Source organism: Callospermophilus lateralis, chromosome 18, assembly GCF_048772815.1.
Source record: "Callospermophilus lateralis isolate mCalLat2 chromosome 18, mCalLat2.hap1, whole genome shotgun sequence".
Classification (NCBI taxonomy): Eukaryota; Metazoa; Chordata; class Mammalia; order Rodentia; family Sciuridae; genus Callospermophilus; species Callospermophilus lateralis.
In genome coordinates this window covers 28,689,462-28,706,337 of record NC_135322.1, presented here as the reverse complement: position 1 = coordinate 28,706,337, position 16,876 = coordinate 28,689,462, and the positions used below count along the sequence as shown (strand labels likewise).

Here is a 16,876-nt window from a genome sequence, read left to right as displayed (position 1 = left end):
GACTCTTATTTTTTTTCTTAGATTCTTTATTTTTTCTTTTTTTGAGCTCATGATTTTAATTCTGCAGGCCTAGGTTAATGTTTTTCTGATCAGTTCTCTCTTTGACCAACTGTGTAGTTTTTGAAACATTGCAATGGAGATTTCACCTGTGGAAAGATACAAGGCAGTTACAATTATTATGTGTGCACACATTATATGTGTTGTATGTATATATATATATATATATATATATATATATATATATATATATATATATATATATATATATATATATAAATACATATGTCCTTATATCATATATATGATACACAAATTAACATATATAAGAAGAGCTCATAAAATATGCACTCATAAAAAAAATTTTATAAAGTGGAAACAAAGATCTTTAATTCACGTGATTTAAATATTTCAATTTTAATTGGATAAACAGGTAAATAATATAAATGTCTTTAAATTTAAGCTCACAAGTTTTTCTAAGTGTTCAATAATCTAATAAAATATTAATGTCTACAAATTGTCTAATATGCCTTTGTTCTAGGACTTTTCTTTCAACAACAAAAAAATGGTTTAAAATTTTCAATACAATTGTCTAATATTTTGATAAATAAGTAAATTTCATATGGGATTACTCATTCATGAGTACTTTTGTTTGATATCTGATTGATTTACTAAGGTCTGTATAAGTTTGTACTAAAGTTTGTATAAGATTGTAAAATTCAGTCATGTGTTAAAGAGACAAAAATTTCTGAAAACATAAGTTTACCCATACAATAGTGTTTATTAAGTTTTATTTTTTTCTAGAGCAAGCAACCATAAACATAAAACAACTGATTAAATATGAACTGTTATATTAGAGAACTGTACTGCAATTTCTTTAAAAGCTAAACTTGGTTAATGTAGAAACATCAATGTAATTGTGATGCTATCAATGTGCTTATATCTTCCAGGTATACAAGTCTGTAAGGTAGAAACTTCAAAAGAGCATTATATCAAGCTGGTGTTCTAAAGTTATATGGTAAAAAATATAAATTGGGGTTTATTTACCTGTTATCAATAAGATATGTAATGTTTTATGTTACTTTTTACATTGGGGAACAATTTAAATGTATTTTTAAGTTAATGAGAGCCTAATGAATGTAAAGGTTAAAAACTTTCAGCCTTTCTTTAATTCATGTTTTAAATGTGATATCATACGGTGTTAGCTAATGTTCATGTGACCTCAAACAATTTATGTAAACTTTGTAAAATGATATTTAAAAAGCAAAGATCAGCTTTAGATCTAAAACACTTAAGATTCATAAAGAGCTCTGCCTTACCTGAGATAAGGCTGTGTGTCCCATCTTACAACATGTGAGAATGACTACAAAAGAAGTAGGTCAGTTTTTATTTCATTTAAAGTTATGTTCAAAAGTTTCTTTGTTTTTTTTTTTTTTTTGTCAAGATTACTAGGATCTAAAACAGGGGATATAATGTATAACTCAGCCAAAAAATTGAGGGTAGCTATTACACAAACTAAGTATTTTTAATCTTGTTAAAAATTTTTATTTTGTAATTTCCTTATAAGTGATCTAAAAATTCCCTATTAGTGTTTTACAGAAGCGTTGCTTTAAGAACACAACATGGGTTAATTTAATATAATAAGTTATCGCCTACAAGACAGACAGAATAATACAGATCCCAATTAATAAAAAGATAAATAATTATAAAGTTATGGACATTAAAGCCCAGTACTTGTAATATAAGGCGCTTAAAATTTATTTGCTGGATGTTTAAGATTAGGATTTAATTAAAGTTAAATGAAAAGGGCCAAGAAAACCAATATTTGGCTCTTGCCCTCTGAGTCAGTCTGAATCCAGGGAACAGGGGACTTCTCTAAAGAGCTTTGGAACTCTGGGCCACATAACCTCTCGATCAGGGAGATTAATGAGACCACTGGAGAACAGAAAGCCAATCAGTGCATTTGCTATGAAGAGGAGAGTAATCAGAGAAGGGAGACATCCTGATGCTTCTGAGGAAAACCACATGGTCAAGCAAGACCTGGACCCACCTAGCGAAAATGGCACTCTCAGAACTGAGAAGCTGCTCTCAAGTTTCCCAAAGAATGACTCCCATAAAAGCTCAGCTGATTGTTAACAATAGATAGAAACAAAATTCAGTTTGACTGCTTCATCTTAAACACTTAGCAGAGACAGTTAAAACGAAAATACAGCCATTCCTGGGAAGTTTAATTAATAATAATAATAATGATAATAATAATAATAATAATAATAATAATAATAATAATAATAATAATAATTTAAGGTATACACTTTATGTTAGCCTCCCAAAATAAGTAAGACTGGAGGCTATAAAGAAGGATTCTCAGACAGGAATGCCTGATAACTATAAAAAGAGTCTATCAAGAGGAGTTGCCAGAGACAGAAGTTTTTAGGTTAAGACCTACTGATATTTCTAACCTACACAGGTAGTCTTGGTGATTGCTAGTACGATTATCAAGCCCTGAGTAACAGAATTAAACGTTTCTCTATTAGACACAGAGGTCATACTAGTAAAAGGATTTTGCAAGATCAGATGACATTAAATTATTACACTGTATCTTATGGGGAGGGACAACTGTAACACTAAAATTAAAAGGTTAAGTTGACAGTCTTGATAACTGGGGAAACTAAAGCCTGGTGAGGGAACTTCTATGCAGCGACATGTTCCAACTGCTTCAACATTTATTCAGTCCTCACTGTTTTTGTTTCTCTCAGAGAGAAACAAAAACTTTCAGGGCAGCAGAACAATAGGTAATCAAAAGGCACAAAGAAGGGTTTCTCCACTGAGACTTTCATTGTCACACTGATATCTGAGTTTTCTGACATGGTTGCCATTCCTTTCAGCTATCCAGTACATGGCCATGTCACAGAGATTGGAGGTGGTACATATCTTGGACACAAAACCATGAGCCTATTCAGGAGAGTGGCCAAAATTCAGGAAGAAAACAGGAACTTAGGAAGATAGCAGGTGTTGCCCATTGATAAGGCAAGCTGCAGTCCATTCATAAATTGGGCAGGATGAATGCTGGGAAGCTTTCTACTAGACAGGACACATCCAATGATGCATTCTCTATTCTAATGTCTACAACCATGGATACAGTGGGATACACAGACATAGAAACACTCGACTTGCCAAATGACTTACTAAAAACAGTTAACTCCAAACCAAATAAACCGCCTTTCCTATCTATTCTCAGAACATGAGACAAAACCACAAACCCACACCCACTCTCACAAAGACACCTCCTTCCCCCAAGTAGGTCTGTGACTATCCAGAGTGTCCTCTGACTGGTGGGCCATGCTATGTTCACCGGAAATGGCCTGTCCTATCTCAGATCTGGTCTCTTTGGCGAACTCTGTGAAGTTTTCAGAAGCGAGCGGTGAGCCACTACCTGCTTTCTCAAAAAAGGCCCCTCTTCAGAGCTTTCCTGGCATTTGGCCATCCTCACATCAGTAGGTACCAAGAAAGACTGACCCTGTCCTTAGTAAATCCAAACAAGTGAGACCACTGGGACTGGGATTGGGACTGGCTCTGGGTGCCTGGCTTCCCGGATCCCAAGTTCAGAGAGTTCCATCACTAAGGAAGTGAGGTGATTTCACTTCCATCCTGAACTGAATGAAGTCACTGCCTTGACAACCAGTTTGTCCTAACACTTGCTTTCAAGGGTCCCATCAAACATAGGTGCCCAGGAACATCTCTCCACACAGGCCTGGTTTGGTCCATCTTCTCTACATTAAGAACAGAGAGGCTGATTTAGACACAACCCTTCATCCTGACCAGGTTGCTTTCCATGGAAGATGATTTTGCTTTCTCAGGTCCTTCATAGCTGCCTACATCTTCTCCAGGGATCATTTCTGCATGGACCTTTTATGTTCTTAGCAGGTGTAAGATCTTCTACATACCTATATTTATAACCAACTCTGTCCCTTCTTTTCTGTAAACTAAGATTGAGGGAATAGTGTATGGTTAGGGTTAATAACAGCTTCGATTTTGGTTAGGAATCATTCTGCAGGATGAATAAAGGTATTGGGAACCTGCAATATTTACAACAATATATAGGTGAAATATAATTATGAAAACAGAAATCTAAGTAAGATTGAAGCCCAGAAGTTCATTGGGCCCTTAATTGGTATACTCAGCGTTGAATTACGATCTGCACAGATGTCTCAGATAAATCGATATACAGTGGCATAGTACCTTGTACCTGGGATGATTGAATGTAGAAGAGAACATTCAGTCAAAAAGTGATAGAAGTTAGGATTAGGAAGATAGTCGGTAGGTTTAGGAAGAAGAGTGAATATAGGATTTGGAACAAATGTTCTTTAGCAATAGGGTTTCAGTGAGAGAGTGAATGTAAGTGTCACCACATGTGAAGATTCAGTCACAATGATGAACTGGGAAAAATATCTAGGAAAGAAGATATCATTTGAGACATTACAAAATCAGGCAAATTATAAAGTGAGTGACAGGATTAGAATTTTTCAAAAGGGTTGAGTTTAATTATATAATCTTTGGAAGAAACAAATATGTAGTCACCAATAGGATTTTCATTTGAGAGCATTAGGCAACCTGGACATGGATGTATTTAGTAATCCATGTTCACTTTCCGTTTAGGTTTGGTACAATCATAAGTGTGACCTTTGCTTTTTGTGTCCTGAATATTACTGTGATAAAATGTATATGTAGATCAGATGACATGGGTATTTATTCCACCATTTCTGGGGGCAATATTTTTAAGACATATAAATTAGTATTGGGGTTCAATGAGGTGTACCCTGTGTCTATGAATATAGAGATAATGCATGAATAGACAATACTGTGAATAAATAATATAACTGATTCCAATTTAAATAATGGATTGAATTGATATCTGAAAATATGTAAGAAATCTTATATTGATATACATTCATTCATTCCAAACAGTTGTACATCTAATGTTAACATTAGGGTTATGGATTATCATGAAGGGTGTGTGAGTTTTGCTTCAAAAGTGATTATGGAAATCAAAAATAAAGTGTTTGGAAAGAAGTCTCATGAAAAGACCTGTCAAGAAACCTGGAGGAATACATGTGTTCTGAAAGAGGAAGTGATTGAAAGTGAAACAAATACCTATAATTTGCAAACTTGTGGATGAAATATATATTCTATGATGTGCATTAACTGAAGAAATAGTAAAGTACCAGTGTTGAATAAAAATGAATGTCAAAAGTCACATCATATCCCATAGGAATTTACTTGCATTGATGTTAAACTGGATGAGTTAATGTAGAAATATTAGGATTTGTATGCACCATTCATTGAAGTTAGTTGTCAGTACTAGGAAACAATACGTATTTCAGGTGGATGAATATTTCTAAGAATAATCTTGTGAAATGTTGATTATAAATCCACATACATGAACATGAATGAATTTATAGAGTGTATAATAAGACACATATATTTCATATTTTGAAAAATCTGCAGTGTGTGTGTGTGTGTGTGTGTGTGTGTGTGTGTGTCTATTCTCTTGCTGACCCTGTCCCACCACAGTTCTGTCACGTGTGGTGGGACAGGGTCAGCAAGAGAATGCACCAACCAGGCTTCTATCCCATATAGCTTGCCCCCTTGACTATAGCAACCTGATACTGAACATTGCCCTGAAACCTCTCCATATAACAAGATGCCTTTACTTATAAGGGTCTGCTGGCTGCACTGTGTCAGTCACAAGCCATTTGGAAGACAATGGCAGATCCACATGGTCCCATTGCAGATGTTTTATCACACTCCTGCCCACCAATCCTCTAGGCCCACTACTCAGCAGGCACCAACTTACTGGCATCTCTGTTCTACACCATTTTCATGAAACCCAGTCAATCAAGGCACTGTGTGGTACACTCATGATCAGCAACAGGACATCCAAAGGTTCTCCAGTGCCACCTGTTCATGGGAATTTCAAAAATTCCATGGTATTTATCTAGCCATTTTTCAAGGAGGAATTTGGAGGCCCTGTGGGTTTCAATTCATTCAGGAAACATTAAATGGTGAGGAAGCTCATTTCAAAGAAAGCTCTGAAGAATTATCACAGGCAAGGCTTCCCAAAGAGTTGCCAAAATGTCACATGAAACCAGGCCCATTGAGGTCTACAATGTGAGGTCCATGTGTGTTTTGCCTCTCAACTCTGGCTGCCAAGTTTTTCAGAATAAAATCATGTGATATCCTAGCTGAAATTCCCAGTGCTCTCTGGAAAGCAACCCTGGCCCTAGATCAGATTGCAAGGGCAACTCTTATGCGTGGACTCCAAAAATCCCAACACAATTCATGGCAATATTTCTCTGATGTCAGTTCCAGAACTCAGTAACTAAGGGGAATTACACCAGAGTTCAAGCCAAGGTGGACCCAGTCATCTCTTCTAGCTGCCACACAAATAACCACAATTAAAACCAAAACACTCCCACATGGCCCTCATCTTTTTCCATATAGGCACTCATCATAAACTCTGGTTGGTGGTTTCCATGAGGGACGCAGCTCAAGACAGTGTCAAAAATATGCTCCCTTGGCACTCATTTGCTTAAACTCAGAGTGGCCTGGACACACTTCCGGTGAACTGTAAGGGTCTGGTGAAACCTCGGAGGAAGAGACCACCAAGAGACTGACTCATGAAATTGCAGAAGGGGGTTTATTGGGGATCCATTCCAACGCGCTGGGGCTCCTGGCCCACTCAAGAAGGGCGAGCAGCCAAGAGCCCCAAGCAGGGGTTGAGCAGAGCTTAAGTACACTTCTTGGGGAGGGAGGGGGCTTTGCATACATCAGAACAAATCAGCATGAGGCACGGGAAAATTGAACAACAAATCTGAGACATGATTAGTACATTCATTAGCGGGAACAGATTGGGCAGGGGTGATTGGTTATTCCTAAGGGGGTACACATTCGAACTGATTGGTTCGGGCCCTGTATGCTCTAGGCTATGAATCAGCAAAATAGCCTAGTAGGGCGTTGTCTTAACTGCCTCAGGGTGTAGCAGAGGAATTTAACAATACCTGGTCCTTCACTTTTTAACTTCAATTTCTTTTACTCTTACATTCCCCACTCCTTTTTCCAACTACTTTTAATCTTAAAAGTGATAGATCATAATTATTGAGGGGTCTCATTTTCCATTTCTGCCAGTGGAGCATATTGCTGCTTGATTACCATGAGTTTCACTTGTCCTATCTGAGCCTGGAGGAAAGAAACTATGCGGTTAAGCACACAGGGACCCACAGTCAGTAACAGCATAAGAATGATCAAGGGTCCGGCTAGGGCTGATAGGAGTGTAGTTAACCAGGGAGACTGGGCAAACCAAGACTCAAACCACCCTTGTTGAGTTTCCCTTTCTCTTTGGCGCTCTTCAAGACGTTTTTTTTTTTTTTTTTAATTTACTCATAGATTTTTTTACAACTCCAGTATGGTCAGTATAAAAACAACATTCTTCCCTTAGTGCTACACAGAGGCCTCCTTCCCTCATAAAGAGAAGATCTAACCCCCGCCTGTTCTGCAAAACAACCTCAGAGAGAGAGAGGTTAAAGATTCTTGCAAGGCTGTAATAGAAGTCTCTAATGTTTTCAAGCCATGATCTATCACTGTTTCTAACTGGGCCATTTGTTGTGACCCCCAGATCATAGCAGCTGCTCCAGTACCTACTCCTGCAGCAGCTCCTATGCCCAACAATATGGCTAGAGTGAAGGACACTGGTTCCTGGTGGAAATGGGTTATTTGTCCCCCTACTAGACCTTCAGATGATACTGCATCATGAAAAAGCACCCTGGGGAGTACTTGCACCATCACACAATAATTTACTGAGCTGTCAAACACCTGGACTGAAATGCAAGGAGTTAATCCTGAGTCACTCGCCCACCAGGTTCCTTTCTCAGGGACTAGAAAGCCCTGTGTGACATTGATTTCTCCTATCTGGGTGCATATGTGCTGTTTACTTTTGGGTGGGAACCCTAGACATAAACCTGTCCTGGTTACTTCTGGGAGAGTTAACTTTGGATTTTTGCCCCAACTACAGGTGGAACTCTGCGTCTTCACAGCATAAGTCCCATTAACTGCTATTCCTTCATAATAAGGGGGTGCAGCAGAGAGGCATAGCCAGCAGGATTGGGTGAGGTCTGGCTGTGTGGAATTCAGTACCTCAAAGGTTCCTTCAATTAATTCCCAGGGGGAGGAGTCAGCTGTACTCTGGACTGGGGAAGTAGACTAAGACGGAAACCAGGAGGATTGAGATAGAAGAGGGGTTCTGGTAGTTCTAAGCAAAGGGGGTTTGGGATGCTTAATTCCTGGCTTGAGGGGATTGGGCCCTATTGCCATGGGATTTTCTTCCTGCTTAAGTCTGATGGTGAACCAGAGACCAAAGTCATAAGTGGGGCCATAAACATAGAACCGCATTCCCAAGGTATTTCCTGTAAGCCATGTCGTCCTGAGGTAGCCCCTTGCTTTGGAGGTGAAAGTTATATTGAGGGGGTTACATAGACTATTTTTTTCCACAGCGAGTGTTCAACACTCAGCTAGTTAAACAGTTCCTAGGGTGTATCTAGGTGTCATTTCGCCCTACCTGAATCATGCTGTCTAGGGAGTTTGGTTTCCACCATGCAGCTCCCGTTTGTTCACAACCCCAAGATTTGCAATAGAAGTCATTGGGCCCTCCACAGTTTTGGACCTGTTTGCGGCTTCGGAAATCAGCTGGGCACACATAATAATCAAGACTGGCTAGTCTACACCTATGATAGGGGCAATGACATCCATGATACATATGGTGTGGGGAATGTTGCCTTGGCTTGGGGTTAAACGGGATCTGTGTGGGGTCCTCTATGTCAGGGAGGTCCCAGTCAGAGAGGCCTATGGCCAGTTGACAAATGTCCGAATGGAGAGATGGCCACCAAGTCCATAGGGGGGGCTATATGTGAAATAGACCATACTACTTGTCCAGTGGGATTTATAATCTGCCAGTGTTGTTGAACAGGCTGATGGGGATTAGGGCTGCAGGTGGTCAGGGGAAGAATCCATAGCCCTACCCACATGACGGACACACAACTTGAGAGGGTTACCAGTCTGTTCCAGTTTCCAGCCGGAGTCTGGACAGGGCACAGGCTTGAGATGGAAGGCATGGATCCAGGGAATGATCCCATCTACTTTCACTGCTGTAGGCGTTATAAGCAGCACCTGGTATGGTCCTTTCCAGCGGGGTTCCAGGGATGACACCTGATGTCGTCTCACGAAGACAAAGTCTCCCACTTGATATCGGTGTGGGGTTCCCTTGTCTCCGGGCTGATAAGCAGTGGCCAACTGTTTCCACAGGTATCGCTGGGTGTGTTCAAGGGCTTTAAGTCTGTTAAGCAAGGGGGTGTGAAAAGGAATTGTTAAGTCTCAGGGTTGGGGTCAAGTCCCTGATTGGAGGAGGGGCACCATAGAGAATTTCATAGGGGGTTAGGTTACACAGAGAGACGGAGGGGGTGCATAAGGTAGGAGCATAGTCCAATCTTTTATGCCGGTCTCCAAGCTTAATTTCGTTAACGTCTCTTTAATGGTTCTATTTATCCTTTCTACCTGTCCTGAGCTCTGGGGTCTATAGGCACAATGTAACTTCCAATTTATCCCCAGGGTCCTGGCCAATCCCTGGGCCACAAACGACAGTCCATTATCAGACCCCATTACTTTAGGCAGTCCAAATCTTGGAAAGATGTCTTCCAGAATCTTTTTGACCACCATCTGAGCCGTTTCTTTCTTCATGGGGAAGGCTTCGACCCATCCTGAAAAGGTATCTACAAAGACTAGGAGATACTTAAGTCCATACCTTGCTGGCTTGATTTCAGTGAAGTCCACTTCCCAGAATTGTCCGGGTCTGGTCCCGCGTAAATGCTTCCCTGCAGGAAGCTTGGATGGGTATTCATTAACTAATTGGCAGACTTGACAAGCTCTGGTCACCTGCTCAGCTATTTCTTTTCTTTGTGAGTCAGTCAACAATAAGTCCTTTCTTTTGTCCTTCAAGAGTGCCTGTAACTTCTTTGAGCCTAAATGGGTGAGCTGGTGAACATCTTTGATGTAAAGTTGGGCTTTTTGGAATTGTGAACTTGGTTCTGTAGGATCCCGGAGTTCGGTGTCCATGTCCCCAGGCCATAAGTTGCCTGAATGTTCCCGCGCAGCCAAGTCTCCCGGTTGTTGTTCCCCTGGCGTGGAAACAGTTAACAGGGTCACTCCGTTTAGGGCTGCCAGCTTAGCTTCCTCATCTGCCCATCTGTTTCCAACTGCCACGGGGTCATTCCCCTTCTGGTGCCCCTCACAGTGCACTATAGCTAGTTCTTTAGGGCCTTTTACTGCCGAGAGAAGGTGGAGGATCTCATCTTTGTTCTTTATTTCCTTCCCAGCGGAGGTTAATAGCCCCCTTTGCTGGTAAATAGCCCCATGCACATGAGCAGTGGCGAATGCATAGTGGCTATCAGTGTATATGGTGACTCTTTTGCCTGATGCTAGCTCCAATGCTTTTGTAAGGGCAATTAGCTCTGCTTTTTGAGCTGATGTTCCTTCTGGAAGACCAGAAGATCAGATAACATTAGTTTTGCTAACTTCTGCTGCTCCAGCCTGCGGCTTACCATATTGGAGGAAGCTGCTCCCATCCATAAACCATACGACCTCAGGGCGGGGCAGTGGCTGATCCTTTAAGTCTCCTCATACATTGGTCTCCTCTGCCAGTATGTGTTGACAATCATGAGCGACGGGTCCTGATGATTCTTCTGGCAGCAGTGTAGCCGGGTTGAGTGGAGCAGGGGGTCCCAGCGTTATTCTGTCCTTGTCAAGCAAGAGGCTCTGGTAATGGGTTATTCTGGAGTTTGATAGCCACCTGTCTGGAGGCTGACGGATGATGCTCTCCAGGGCATGGGGGGCTATGATGGTTAGCTTCTGCCCCAGTGTTAACTTATCAGCATCCTTTATTAGAAGGGCTGCTGCTGCTATAGCCCTTAGGCAATGGGGCCACCCGCTAGCCACTGGGTCCAATTTTTTTGATAAGTATGCTACCAGCCTTTTCCAAGGTCCCAAAGTCTGAGTGAGCACTCCCTGTGCTATTCCTTTCTTTTCCTCGATGTAGAGAGTGAAGGGTTTTTCTACATCTGGGAGAGCTAAGGCTGGGGCGGATAGCAGCACCTTTTTGATATTATCAAAAGCCTGTTGTTGTTCAGGGGTCCATTGGAATTGGGCATCCCCCTTTATCAGCGGGTATAAAGGGGCAGCCAAAGACACAGACCCAGGAATCCATAACCTACAAAAGCCGGCAGTCCCAAGAAACTCTCTGAGCTGTCTCTTATCAGATGAGGGCGGTATCTGCACAACAGTTTGTTTTCTGGGCTCAGTAAGCCATCGTTTGCCACCCCTAAGTGAATAACCCAGGAAGATTACTTCTTGTTTACAAATTTGGGCCTTTTTGGCAGAAGCCCTGTATCCGAGCTGAGCAAGCTTGGATAATAGTGCTTGGGTCCCAGACTCACAGTTCTCCTTGGTATTGGCTGCCAGCAGCAGATCATCCACATATTGGAGTAGGGTGACTTCAGGGTGTGCAGTTCTGAAGTCGTTGAGGTCCCTGTGGAGAGCTTCATCAAAGAGAGTGGGGGAGTTTTTGAACCCCTGAGGGAGTCTAGTCCAGGTTAGTTGGCCAGATGTTCCTATTTCTGGGTCTATCCATTCGAAAGCAAACAACAACTGACTGTCCTTATGCAGGGGCAAGCAGAAGAAAGCATCTTTTAAGTCCAGCACAGTGTGCCATTTCTTCTCCGGATTCAGAGTGCTAAGCAAATTATATGGATTTGGCACCGTGGGGTGAATGTCCTGCACTCTGTTGTTGATCTCTCTTAAGTCTTGAACAGGACGGTAGTCCCCAGTTCCTGGCTTTCTTACTGGTAACAGGGGGGGGGTATTCCAGGCCGATTGACAGGGCCTTAGGACCCCAAGAGCCAGGTATTTCTGAATATGGGGTCTTAACCCATCCCTAGCTTCTTTGCTTAGAGGGTATTGTTTAACACTGATTGGAGAGGCAGAGGCTTTTAATTCTCCTACTACTGGAGGTTGTTTTATGGCTAGACCTAACCCAGCAGTTTCTGCCCAGGCATCAGGATAATCTTTTATCCATCTCTGGGGTAGTCTACCAGTTTGATCTGTCCCAGGGGCCGTGAAGAGTTGATGTTCATTTTCTACTGACATAGTTAGAGCCGTGACTATGGGGGTTGTTACTTAAGGGTTTAGAAACTCCACTTGGGGACCACCGGGGTTAAAGGTTATTTTAGCCCGGAGCTTGGTGAGTAGGTCCCTGCCCATTAATGGGGCTGGGCATTCTGGGATTACTAGGAAAGAGTGGTGAACTTTTCCCCTTCCTAGGTCCATAGTCCTCTTTGTTGTCCAAGCCCGATATTTACTGCCATTAGCCCCTTGAACTAAGGATCTTTTATTAGATAGAGGGCCCAGTGGGGCCTTGAGGGCTGAATATACGGCTCCTGTATCTACTTCAAAGTTCACTGGGGTCCCCTCCACCTCAAAAGTTACCCTGAGCTCGGGGAGGGGATCCGAACCCTGACTTTCCTAATCATCTTCTGGAGTCAGCATGGTGGGCTGACGTGATTGCCTCTTTTTGGGCCCTCTTTGGCCCAGTGTCCTTTTTATTTTTTTTACAGTAGGCACATTGATCTGAGGCCAGGGACAGCCTTTGGCGTGGGCCCAGGTATCCCTTCCTGTCTCCCTGCTTTCTAACTTCTGACCTGTCTGCGGCTGTGACCAGGACCTTAGCCAATGCTTTAGTCTGCCTTATGTTTCTCTCATCTTCCTTGCGTTCCCTTTCCTTCTCCCTCCTCTGTTCCTTCTCTTCCTCAGTTTCTCTCTTATAATATATTTTCTCAGCCTCTCTGACTAAATCTCTTAAGGTCATATCTTGTATTCCATCTAAACATTGTAACTTTTTCTTAATATCTAGGGCAGCCTGCCCAATAAAAGCCATTGCAACAGATGCCTTTTGGTCCTCTGCCTGAGGATTAAAGGGAGTGTATCTCCTATATGCTTCCATAATTCTCTCCAGAAACATGGAGGGAGATTCATTGGGTCCCTGAATAATCTTTCTTACCTTGGCCAAATTAGTTGGCCACCTAGCAGCCGCTCGGAAACCCACTACAAGAGCCCAGCAATAAGTGGACAGATGCTCCCTACCTTCAAAGGTGTTAGGGTCCCAGTTGGGTCGGTTTAAGGGGAAGCCAGTTTCTATGATGTTAGGAAATTGGGTTCGTCTCCCATCTGGTCCAAGAATATTCTTTCTGGCTTCCAAGAGGATTCTCTCCCGTTCCTCTGTTGTGAAAAGAGTCCCCAGAAGCTGTTGGCAGTCATCCAAAGTGGGCTGGTGTGAGAACATCAGCGACTCGACTAAACCTGTAAGTCAGGTGGGGTCCTCAGAAAAAGGGGGATTGCTATTTTTCCAGTTGTATAGATCTGAGGAGGAGAAAGGCCAGTATTGGTAAGCCTGCATCTCTCCCCCACGCCCATCATCTATTGTGGGCCCATAGGGACGAAGAGGAAGCATCACCAGGGCTTCCGAGTTCTCCATTATCCACCGCCTGCGGGTTCCTTTAGCTGGTACAGGTTTCTCCGGTGGGGGAGGGGCTGCTGCTGCTGCTACCGTTGCCGCAGGGAAATCCCTGGGAGGGCTTGGGTCTGACCCAATTACCTCTAGCAGCGGGGTGACCGAGTCAGCGGCGGGAGGGTCATCTAGGACAGGTTGGGAGTTTGGGAGCATGGGTAGAGAATAAGGAGGGGGAGAAGAGTCCAGTAAAGTTAAATCCTGTGACTCAGGGAGAATGAAGGGACAAGGGGGAGGAACGGAAGGTTTGAGTGATAGGATCGTGGGGCAGGGGGTGGGAATGGGAGCTGGGACAAGAAAAGGCTTCACCCACGTGGGAGGAAATTCACAGAGGTCCTGCAAGGTTAAAATATATGGCTGTTGATCTGGATGGCCACGCGGCCAAGGCTGAAAGACAATATCCCTGACTTTGCAGATTAGAGGGAGGTAGAAGGACCCTCCTGGGGGCCATTTAACTCCGAGGGTGGGCCATTCTGAAGTGCAGAGTGTCTGCCAGGTCTAGTGTTTAACTGAAAAAGAAAGATTCTGGGCCCTTGAATGGACGTCAGTCCAATGTTCAAGAGTCAGGGACAGAGGCGTGGTATGGTTTTGTCCCATACTGGATGTTGCTCAAACAGAGACAATACAAATGTGACACAGACACACAGTAAACGTTTAACACAAGTTCAGAAGCAAAAATTAAAGACAGACAGTCAACCTGAAAAAAAAAAGAATAGCCGGCAAAGCCAGACGGGTTGGCAGCAGAACACCTGACGAGGGCGCCTCCGTCCCTCTAAGGGCACTTCCGTCCCTTTACCAGATGAGGGCTCTTCCGTCCCTCCCGGAGTCCTCCAAGGCGTCCCTTGGAGAACGTGGCCTGTGGCTTCAGGACACGTCTGTCCACCACCGCCAGGGAGAACTTACGCTCTCCGCTGGCAGCCACCCTGCCAACCCAAACCGAAAAAACAGAAAAGCTCTGAGAGCTCACGCACTCCACAGAGCCAAAAACCAAGCCCTGAGCGATCGCAAAGGAAAAACAAGAAAGAGAAGAAGGAGAAGAAGAAGAGGAGGAAGAAGAAGAAGAGTCGCCTTACTTATTTACCCCCTAAAAGGAGTCCGTTGGGGTCTCCCTGTCCGGCGATGCGCAGTTCCCGGCCAACGCACCAAATGTAAGGGTCTGGCGAAACGTCGGAGGAAGAGACCACCAAGAGACTGACTCATGCAATTGCAGAAGCGGGTTTATTGGGGATCCATTCCAACGCGCTGGGGCTCCTGGCCCACTCAAGAAGGGCGAGCAGCCAAGAGCCCCAAGAAGGGGTTGAGCAGAGCTTATGTACACTTCTTGGGGAGGGCGGGGGCTTTGCATACATCAGAACAAATCAGCATGAGGCGCCGGAAAATTGAACAACAAATCTGAGACATGATTAGTACATTCATTAGCGGGAACAGATTGGGCAGGGGTGATTGGTAATTCCTAAGGGGGTACACATTCGAACTGATTGGTTCGGGCCCTGTATGCTCTAGGCTATGAATCAGCAAAATAGCCTAGTAGGGCATTGTCTTAACTGCCTCAGAGTGTAGCAGAGGAATTTAACAATACCTGGTCCTTCACTTTTTAACTTCAATTTCTTTTACTCTTACAAACCAGGAGTGATCAATTAGGCCTGCCATTAATACTGCTCTGCTTCTCCAATTTGAGGCCTACTGACTGTCAGGTATAGACTCTTTGTGCGATTTGGAGTCATGAGAAAACCCAAGCACCTCTGCAGGGCTTTTAAGAACTCATTTGACCCAAAGGATCCCTATTCTCACTTGATGGAGGTCAGGAACCTAACAGAGGAAGGCAAGAGACTTTATCCACAATGACTGATCTTTTTGCCATTTTGGTTTTGAATGCACATATGGGATTTTTCTTTAGATCCATTAGGTGCTGAGAATCTAAACCACAGCCTCACTCAGGGCCAAGATGCTGATTCAGAAACATCCCTTTCCAAAGCAATTAAGCAAAGAGCCACAGGTGATGCCCATTCTTTTCCATATAAAAAGTATTTTCTTCAGGCTTCACAAAGTGTGGCCTGAGGCAAAGACCTTCCTGACATTCAGGGCAACAGTACTATAGGTAAGCAAAAGGCCCAAAGCAGGGTTTCTCCACTGAGAAACTTTCCCGGTCACACTGATATCTGATTTTTCTGAGATGCTCCCATTACCTTCAGCTATTCAGTACATGGCCATTTCACAGAGCTTGGAAGTGGTTCATATCTTGGACACAAAACCATGAGCCTATTCTGGAGAGTTTCCAGAATTCAGGAAGAAAACTGGAACTTGGGAAGATAATAGGTGTTGCCCATCTATAAGGCAAGCTGCAGTCCATTCATAAATTTGGCCAGATGAATGATGGGAGCTTTCTATTAGACACGACACATCCATTGATGCATTATCTTTTCTAATGTCTACAACCACGGACACAGTAGGACACACAGACATAGAAACACTTGCCTTGTCAAACAACATAGAAGAAACAGTGCACTCCAAATTAAACAAACTGACTTTTCTACCTATTCTCAGAACATGAGACAAAACCACATTCTCACACCCACACTCAAATGGCACCTCCTTCCCCCAAGAAGGTCTGTGACTATATGGAGTGTCCTCTGACTGGTGGGCCATACTATGTTCTCCCGAAATGCCCTGTACGGTCTCAGATCTTGTTTTCTTTTCCAACTCTGTGAAGTTGCCAGGAGCCAGTTTTTAGCAACTATCTGCTTTTTCAGGAAAGGCCCCTCTTCAGAGCTCTCCTGGCATTTGGCCATCCTCACATCAGTAGGTACCAACAAAGACTGACCCTGTCATTGGTAAATCCAAACAAGTGAGCCCAATGTGACTGGGACTGGGACTGGCTCTGGATGCCTGGCTTCCTGGATCCCAAGTTCAGAGAGTTCCATCACCAAGGAAGTTAGGTAGGTCAATTCCTTCAGGAACTGAATGAGGTCACTGCCTTGACAACCACTTTGTCCTCACAGTTGCTTCAAAGGGTCCCATGAAATGGAGGCTGCCCCTACTTCCTGTGACACTTTCACAAGTAAGAATGGTATTTCAACCATAGGCACCTGGGAACAGCTCTCCACACAGGCCTGGTTTGGTCCATCTTCTCTATATTAAGAAGAGAGAGGCTCATTCAGACACATCCCTTCGTCCTGGGGTGGGTGAGGAATAATTTTGTATGTTGAGTGCTGGGGT

At 43.3% G+C, this 16,876-nt stretch overlaps 1 pseudogene; it reads right to left on the bottom strand.

Annotated features, from left to right (window-relative positions):
- Positions 1 to 10,064: 10,064 nt before the first annotated feature.
- LOC143638149 (uncharacterized) lies at positions 10,065 to 14,257 on the bottom strand (annotated as a pseudogene).
- Positions 14,258 to 16,876: the final 2,619 nt, after the last annotated feature.